The following is an 8662-nucleotide window of genomic DNA, read 5'->3' as shown; positions in this document are numbered from 1 at the left end:
TTTTTCCTCTGTAGGAAATTAATTGAAAACAATAGTTCAAATAACTGTTACGATTTTTTGGACTTTGTATAAAGAGATATTTAAAATAAAATAAAAACAAATTCTAATTATTTTTATTTTAATATTAGAAAGGATGACGGTTTTGGAAATAAAATATTAATGTATAAATGATATAAAAGATAATGTAGATTTCTTTTTTATTCACATGCGATGGAAATGATCCATGAATCACGAAATAAACTTTTCTCGTATAATTATAATTTTTTTAAAAATTAAATAAAATTATCATCTTATTAGAATAAAAGATATTATAAATCAGTTAATGCTATAGTTTACTTAATATATGAAAGAATGAATAATAAATATTAATAAAAAAGTCGTCGTTAATAATTTTTTCATCTTTTCAACCTGTAATGACATAATTTTTAGTGTTGGTCTTCGACTTTCAGCATTCATTGTTTTTCTTTATTTGATGATATTATATTTTTAGATTTTTCTTGTTTTCTAATTTTTAGTAACAATGTTTTTATAACATATTTTCTTATGCTTTTATAAAACGTTTATTCTGCCTTTTGACATATTTTCAGTATTTGGTCACTATTTTTATCTATTATTTCTCTCGGTATAGATTTGACATCGTCGTAACTGATCAAGATGACACTCAATTGTTATCATTTTCTTCTTATTTTGGACTCTTCGATTGGATTTGGATACACGATTTACATTTGTAACCCCTCAGACCGATGCGGATAGCCCGATCCGATCTGGAGTGTCACATTATGGCCACCGGAGCGACCCACTGTAAAACGGAAAATTTAAAACTTTAATTAAAACATGCAACTTATAAAATCATTTATCAGTATTCAGAAGTAAAATAGATTTTCAGACTCGTATATAAAGCAAAATACAATTACATGCCCCCTAATCACATGTCATACTCTGAAAACAAGCCGGAAAGAACTCACTTACTGATGTCGATAGTTGCACTGGTAATTCTTTAACCTGAAATGTTGAGTAATAGAGTGAGCTTCGGAAAGCTCAGTAATACAAAACTACCAGATGATGTACATGACATGTACATAATTGGAAAGCCATATAATTTCTTATTGAATCATACGTATACCAGTTTGCGGAATAATTTGGGGTTCCCTTAGAAGTTTATCGAGTAGAAGCCATGAATCTCAGTTCATAAGAACCTTTCAAAGTATGACATTTCGAATAGGATGTCTAGTGTGTTCCAACATAAAAATCATAATAGGTACACTTATCAAATGAGTTCAGTAAATCTCATAAAATCATAATGAAATTTAACTTTTGAAACTTGTAGTTTAAGCCATTCTCTTGTACACCATCCGTAGTTCCTAGAACTGCGTCCATATGGCTTACCTTAAGCACACAGCGAAAAGGAAGCCAACCTAAGGATAGGCTTGGGGCATGTATCCTTAAGTCCGTAAGTCCATAGGGCTTACCCTAAGCACACAGCAAAAGAGAGTCAACCTAATGGAATATCTTGGGGCCCGTGAGCCTACCAAGAGTCACATTAGTCCGTCAAAGTTTTCCAGCTTGATCAAAACTATACTTTATAAATCTGTATCAAAAATACAATTGCACCGTGACATAAATTCCATAAATCCATATACATGGTAATCAAATACCAGTTCAAACCAAAAATCAGATAGTTGTCTTAATCCATAAAACATCACAATAAATTGGTGCATCAATAAAACAGGAGTCATAGAATTCAGTGTACCACATTTTAAAACAAATAAAACAGTTCAGTAATAAATAGGGAATACACTAGAGAATCCAAGTATTTTCAGAGGCCATTGTAGTTATCATTATGGATAACATGAAACTTATGAAATTTGATCGAATTCCAGGAATAAGGTCCTATTGAGAAGAATCGATTACTAACCGATCTAGCTAGACATTTAAGGTTGATACATTAGAATCCCACTATATTTTTGTGTGCATTAGGAAAATGTTCAGGAACCTTTATACATAATAATTCTAAATTCAGATTTACTGCGAGTGATTCTATTACCCAAACAATCAGGGGTATTCAGGAATATACTTTGAATTCATAGGATTTCAGACCAAATGAGGTATTCAAAATCTTTTCCTTCTGCGTTACTTGCGTTTTCCAACATGACCGAAGTGATTTTAGATGAAAATATAGAATCGAAGATTCAAGTCATTTACAATCTATGACTATCGATCATATTATCAAACAACTCGAGTTACACAACTCCCAAACTGATGCATGTCAACAAGTCAATTCATTATCCTTCCAGTGTATTCACTCTTTAATACCATAATGTAGATCCATATATTATCCTCATAATCATCACTGAATAAATCTTCCAACGGTCTTTATTTCATTTCCACGTTTCAGCAATATCAGGAAATACGGACGTACTTGATCCATGGCTCATAACCCATAAGGACAATTCATCATGTAAGTTAAACAGTGTTACCAAACTCATCCAATCACCTATTTAATCCTCAGTCATTGATGTTACTTAGTTCGTTTAGTAAGCAAGTCTATCACGATTACTTTAAAGTTTTCCGGAATAATTCAGACGTTTCTGAATTTCAAATACATGTTGTACTTCATTTCAGTTCAATTTATTCATATAATAAAGTCATTCTGGTATTCGTGGTTGATTTGACTCACGAATACCCACTTATTAGTACTGTATGCGCTCTAGAGTTGAGCTGAGCCAACTTTCCAGAATTATCATCGATCCAAATTTGAGAAGATGAACAAACATTCAAGTGGTACTTGGTGCTCAACGTTTTTTTCTATTCATTTCAAAGCTTGAGTATATCCATTCATTCCTGAGTTGGTGACATTCTTGAGTCATTTCCATTACAGGGGGTATTTTGGTCATTTTACAATTCTAGAATATTTCAATCATTTCCTTCCATCCGGTCTTATTATTTAATTCAATCTTATCATTTACTTCGTCTTTCGACAATTCTGACAGTACAATACCTCCGATAAATTACTCTTCAAGTATTTATCATATTCAAATATTTTCGGTCAACTGTCTTCTCAGATTTTACAAATGGAATATCATACATTTTTCTGTACAATGACATGATCTTAACATTAAATTCGTACTTAATCGAATTAGTACAAATCCTCAAAGTACTCTCTCATTCAGGGTCAATTAGACTATTTAATCTCTCAAGGGCATTTTCGTAATTTCTTAACCAGATAATTTCAATATTAGCTCTTGACGAAAATAATTATATTTAGAGATCCTATGATCAATTGCTTTCTCGAACATTCTCTATCTTGAATGATTCCTTAATAGAATCTAATATTTGCACAAACCCTCTAGGGGTTAAAAAACCGATTATCCGTATTTCGTAAGCAAAATCTAGCATTTCTTAAGCACATCTGTAGTTTTATCATCAATATATCATTCCAGAGGTTATTAATCAATTCAGGGATAATCTTGACATCTTACAACTTAAGGGTATTTTCGTAATTTTACCCTAGCGGAGTATTATCATAATTTCCATCCAAGTACCTTTAACATTTACTTGATGAAATAAACTAAGTTACAATCCATGTTGATTTCGTATCACTAAGCACAGAACTTGTAATTTAATTCTAACAATCCCTCAATTTCTTTTAAAAATCATCTAAACCATAATCAATTACTGAACCCTTTTTACCGTATTCAGATCGAGTGTAGAAACTAATTGACTACACAAATGAGACCAACATTATCTTAATCATGCATTTACCAATATTCACATGTCTCAAAGCATAAAGAGATAGTAAGTATTACCTCGATTTCGTGCAATTGATCGACTAAAAATTCCATTCCAACGCCTTTGATCTTCAATTCAACTTCCAATAATTCCTCAAATACATATCAACATAAATTATATAAAAAATGGAGCTTAATTACGATAAACGGATCGAATTGGGTGATAAATCAGTGAAAAACAGCTTAGGTTTCGAATTTGGCGAAAACTAACTTCATACCATCAAATATACGAACTCGAATCCAAAATAATTTCCTTCGCCATAAAAATAACTTATTAAAAATCCTTTTTATAATAGAGGGACATAATTGGTAAAATTAAAACTCAGAGGGCCAATTTATACTTAGCTACAAGATAAGTGACCAAAAATAATTTTATTCAAACTATTAAGCAACATTCATAACTATATAGAAATTTGAAGACAAGGTCAGAATCTTACCCAAAGAATTTTGAGGACTGAAATTATGGTTTGCCCATCTCCATTCCAAACACCACAAAACTACGTAGTTTTGATTATTCATTTAAAATGTTTTTGTTCTTTCACGCATCACCCTTTGTACTCTTAATTTAATTTTTTTTTTACTTGAGCACTCTCCACTGAGTGCTATGTAAATGAAACAAAAAACTTGGCCGGCTAACAGTAAGACGTTGATGACCACCACGTCGGTCGATGCCATCATTCATCGTTCAAGATCAATTTTTCATCTTTCGAAGCGCCTCGGTCTCCTCTCTATAAACCCGTCCTCTGTTCGTCGAGAAACCTCATGAATGATCGTTGATCTACCAAAACCATTTGGTTTTCTTTAAATAAAATACGCCGATTTAACTCTGGTGACTGTCCGATGGTTCCAAGACCAAGCTATGTTGTTCTCATCATAGCCCTCTCCAGCAAAAGAAGCCCATCACAGTAACGCATCTTTACTCTATTCCAGTTGTGAAAACCATGATTTTAAGCTTCTGCTTTATTTGGTTCACCAAGGTTGCCATTGAATTATTACTGATGATGAAGGGTTCGATATTACCGAGAGTTGGGTGGATGGGATTTTAGTTTTGCTTTTTTGGAATGAAAAACAGGTGAGTCGATAGAAAAAATGAAGAAGATGGTAATGAATATGAAAGCTGCGTAGAATCGAAAGAAGGGAGGCCATTGGCAAGCCTGGTTGCGAAAAGAGGAAGAATTCTTCCCATATCTCATCCTGTCTTTGCTTTCAATGAGCGGTGCAAATTACACAAAAGGGACCATCTGGATTGGATCATTTGTTAATAATTGCTAGAGCTTTGGATGTATTCAAAATATGGTCTCGGTATCCCGATTTAAAACTGAATATTATAAAAAAAACACTCCTCACATTGTGGCTCTAAATATTTGAAACAAATTATAATAAAAAATTTTATTTTCAATCCCCTGCATTCAATCATTCACTCCATTATCTTGAAATATATAAAAACAATCAATCATGTATTCAATCAATTACTCACCCACAATTTGTCCACATTCTACATAACTCATTATCTTCAATTTGTTTAATAACTAATGGTCTAATAAAATAATTATTAGTCACAATTCCATATCATTTCACATATTTTAATATGAAAAAACTAACCCGGGTGTGACAACATTCGTGAGTAATTTTCTCACGTCGCTTGGTTATGATTTGTGATATGTCATGATCTTTCAATAGCTTAATCTTATTTTTGGTAGTTCGTCGATAAAATCAGTTCTATTTAAAAATATTTTATTCGAGTTTTTTGATTAAATTTTTAACTTTTCTCTTATATATTATTGTGCGATCTTAATTTAATAATTTTTATGTTTTAATTTACTATTGTGGTTTAAACTTTTATCGTAACTATCAACGGCTTCTATCATGTAAAAAAAATCATAATAAAAAAAGAAGTCGTTAAAAATACTGGATATACCCCAAGTCCCTAATCAAATATATATCCGTATACTCTACCAAACATTCATTGTGAATCCAGTACATATAGCAAGGCAAACTAGTCTGGCATTAAAAAAAACAGTATTACAGATAAACTTGTTACTAGGAATTTTGAAGCGATCTCTAAAATGCTTATCAAAACTGGGCTGATCAAAACCATAATTTACATTCAAAACTTCAAACACCTAAAAGAATTTTAACTTCAAAAAACATAAAATAATTCCCTTGATCTTTCCCTTTCCATCATTCTTTTAAGTCGGTGTTTTCAGCAACTGTTGTTGGCATCAGTTCTTGAGGCATATCCATGTCGGGAACTTCCGCATCGTTTGGTGCCAGCATGTGAATTCTGAGCGACTTGATGACATTTTTGCTTAGAGTTGTTGGGGTTGGCAAACCGGAAAGTCCCGAACGTGATATCCATCTTGTCGACAGTGAGGTTTGCATCCATCTTGTCGAAGGTGAGGTTTGCGATGGTTCGATCGATGGTATTGGTCTCCGATTCCATCTTTCCTTTTTCCCAGACCTGGAAAATATCAAAATTTATCTTCTGATCAAGAACATGCTTAAATTGTTGAAACACAAACTAGATGCCACGGAGTATAAACTGGAACTTAAAACATTTCGAGATAGAGTTGAACCAGAGAGTAGAAGCAACGTTAATACTACAATGTTCGAGCAACTAAAAAATGAATCGATATAAGTTAAGATACTTGAAAGTACTGCAAATTGTAGTAAAAGGCTACAAGTTGAACCTTATTCTCTCCTCCGAGATTGTCCACTTGATGAGTTTGAGCATGGAGGTTTCCTTGTTTGTCTAGTGCTACAGGATTCTGTTTCGAGTTATTGGCAAGACGATAGAAGGCATCTCGGAAGCAAATTCGAGTTTTATCAGACAACTGAACAGAAAATATGGAATATGTATAAGCATTGTTCACTTGTTCTTGTAAAAATCACTGACGAATACTGTACGAATTTGGTTAATTGTTCACCTGTGTCGTCACCATTTCAAGCTCATTCAAAACCGATTCTTCAAGTGACATTCCTTCTGAGACAAATCCGTTTGCAGTTATCTGTTCAGGAGACCAAAATTTTGGCAGGAGATGCCTTGTGGAAAAGTTACATCCATTAGTTAATCTTATAAACTCGGGAACTAAATTAAATCTTCGCAATATAAGCATAGGATGATGCAATGTATGTTTAGCTAATCGCCTACGGTATTCTAAAGATTCTTCGAAGCTGTGTCTGATTACACGAGGGAGATTATTTGACAAAGTAATTACAAGAACACGGAACTCATACTGCAACAATCTTTTGAGGCGGCCTAGGCTGGTTTAGAGGAAAAACTACTAAAACGCCTCATATGACAAGTAAAATGCTCGGGCTAATCCCAGTTAGAAATATGCGGTTTTCGTTACAAATATAACGCGCTTGTCATTCACTAGTATTTAGTTAGTTTCAAGCTTTTAAGCTTTTCATCACATTCCCTCGAGCACATATACTCTTTTCTGATGCAAGACATTCAGCTTAGATCTTCATGCACACTAACTTAAACAAAAATTTTGTAAAAATAGTTGTCCCATTGCAAAAAATGCTACTAGTAAAGACATAAATTCAATATCGTAAATAGAAGGCTAGTTTTCAGATGCATTTTGCTTTCCACACTACTACGTTCATTGTTCGAAATACTTTGAAATACAAACTTACATCTTGCAGAAGATAGTCAGCTGCCATGGTCTCGCACTCGAATCCAGGAGAAGAGCAAAACGATTTGTGAAGATCTTCGCCCCAAGACGTATCTTCCAGTAAGGAGGCCCTGCAAAAATGGAGAAACTCGAAGAATTATGACTAGAAAACAAGAAAGTCCTATGTTCTCAAAGGTTAAATGTTGAAACAGAAAGTAAATTTGAACATCCCATGGAATATTGAACGGCTAAACTATGCTATAAAATCACCTACGAGAGATATACGATTCTCTTCATTTATAATCGGATTCTTTTTGTTAGAACCATTTTGTGACGGTAGTGGCTACTAATTTCAATGAACAGAGTTTTTAACAGGATTATATGACCAAACCTTTGGAACCCTTCAATTTTCATGGGATGTCCGAGCATGCTTGTTATTCATAACTATATGATATCGTAAATCCAGAGGTTAAGCAAGTACAAGAATATGTCATCGAGCTGCTCGAATCTGCCGAAATCATCGAGCTGGTGACCGGTTTGATGCTGCGAAACTCGAGCCTGATTCGACGACAATCCACCATATATACTCCAACATGTAGACGGATCGTTAACATCGGCTGTGGATTCGAATTCACGCTGTGGCATAATCTACCATTGAATTTCGGTTTATCATAAGTAAGATTCTCGGCCACAGCAAAGCATTCGTCGTTAAAATTTCCAGGAGAGGTGAAATCCCATTTTGACCAACTATCAGGTGAAGGGAGATTATCGTCTACTTCTTGATGTTTGGGGACAACAAGATCCTCCATACCATTACAGTGATACCAATCCATGTGATCCACTGAATGAAAAAAAACATATTGCAAAACATAAATACTTGTTACTGAAAATTTCAAATATTTTCCAACAAACATACATATAGAAAGCTAGAAACAGAACAATCAACTGAAAAGAGCAAGAAACTTAAGAAATTTGATGGAGGCAAACCTTGTAGTGAATTAGCTGAGAAATGAAGTCAACCCAATCCTTGATTCACAATCAAGATGCAATCTAGGAGGAGAAATCGGATAGAAATGGCTGAAAAAATGTTGTGAATTAGCTGAGAAACTAAAGACAACCCAGTTCTTGATTTCAGAAAAACGGATGGAAACTTGAATGGGTTCTAGATGGATTTAGAAGTTGTATGCCTAAAAAGCATCAAACTTTACCAGTAAAACCAAAGGCGGCTGTGCTACTTGTTTTCTCAGCAAACAA

General features: G+C 33.7%; 1 pseudogene; it reads right to left on the bottom strand.

Annotated features, from left to right (window-relative positions):
- Positions 1–5806: 5806 nt before the first annotated feature.
- Positions 5807–8662, bottom strand: LOC120219098 (annotated as a pseudogene).

This window comes from Hibiscus syriacus, unplaced genomic scaffold (genome assembly GCF_006381635.1).
Source record: "Hibiscus syriacus cultivar Baekdansim isolate YM2019G1 unplaced genomic scaffold, ASM638163v2 tig00110204_pilon, whole genome shotgun sequence".
Classification (NCBI taxonomy): Eukaryota; Viridiplantae; Streptophyta; class Magnoliopsida; order Malvales; family Malvaceae; genus Hibiscus; species Hibiscus syriacus.
The sequence above is the reverse complement of the archived record's forward strand: the minus strand, read 5'-3'. Positions and strand labels throughout refer to the sequence as shown.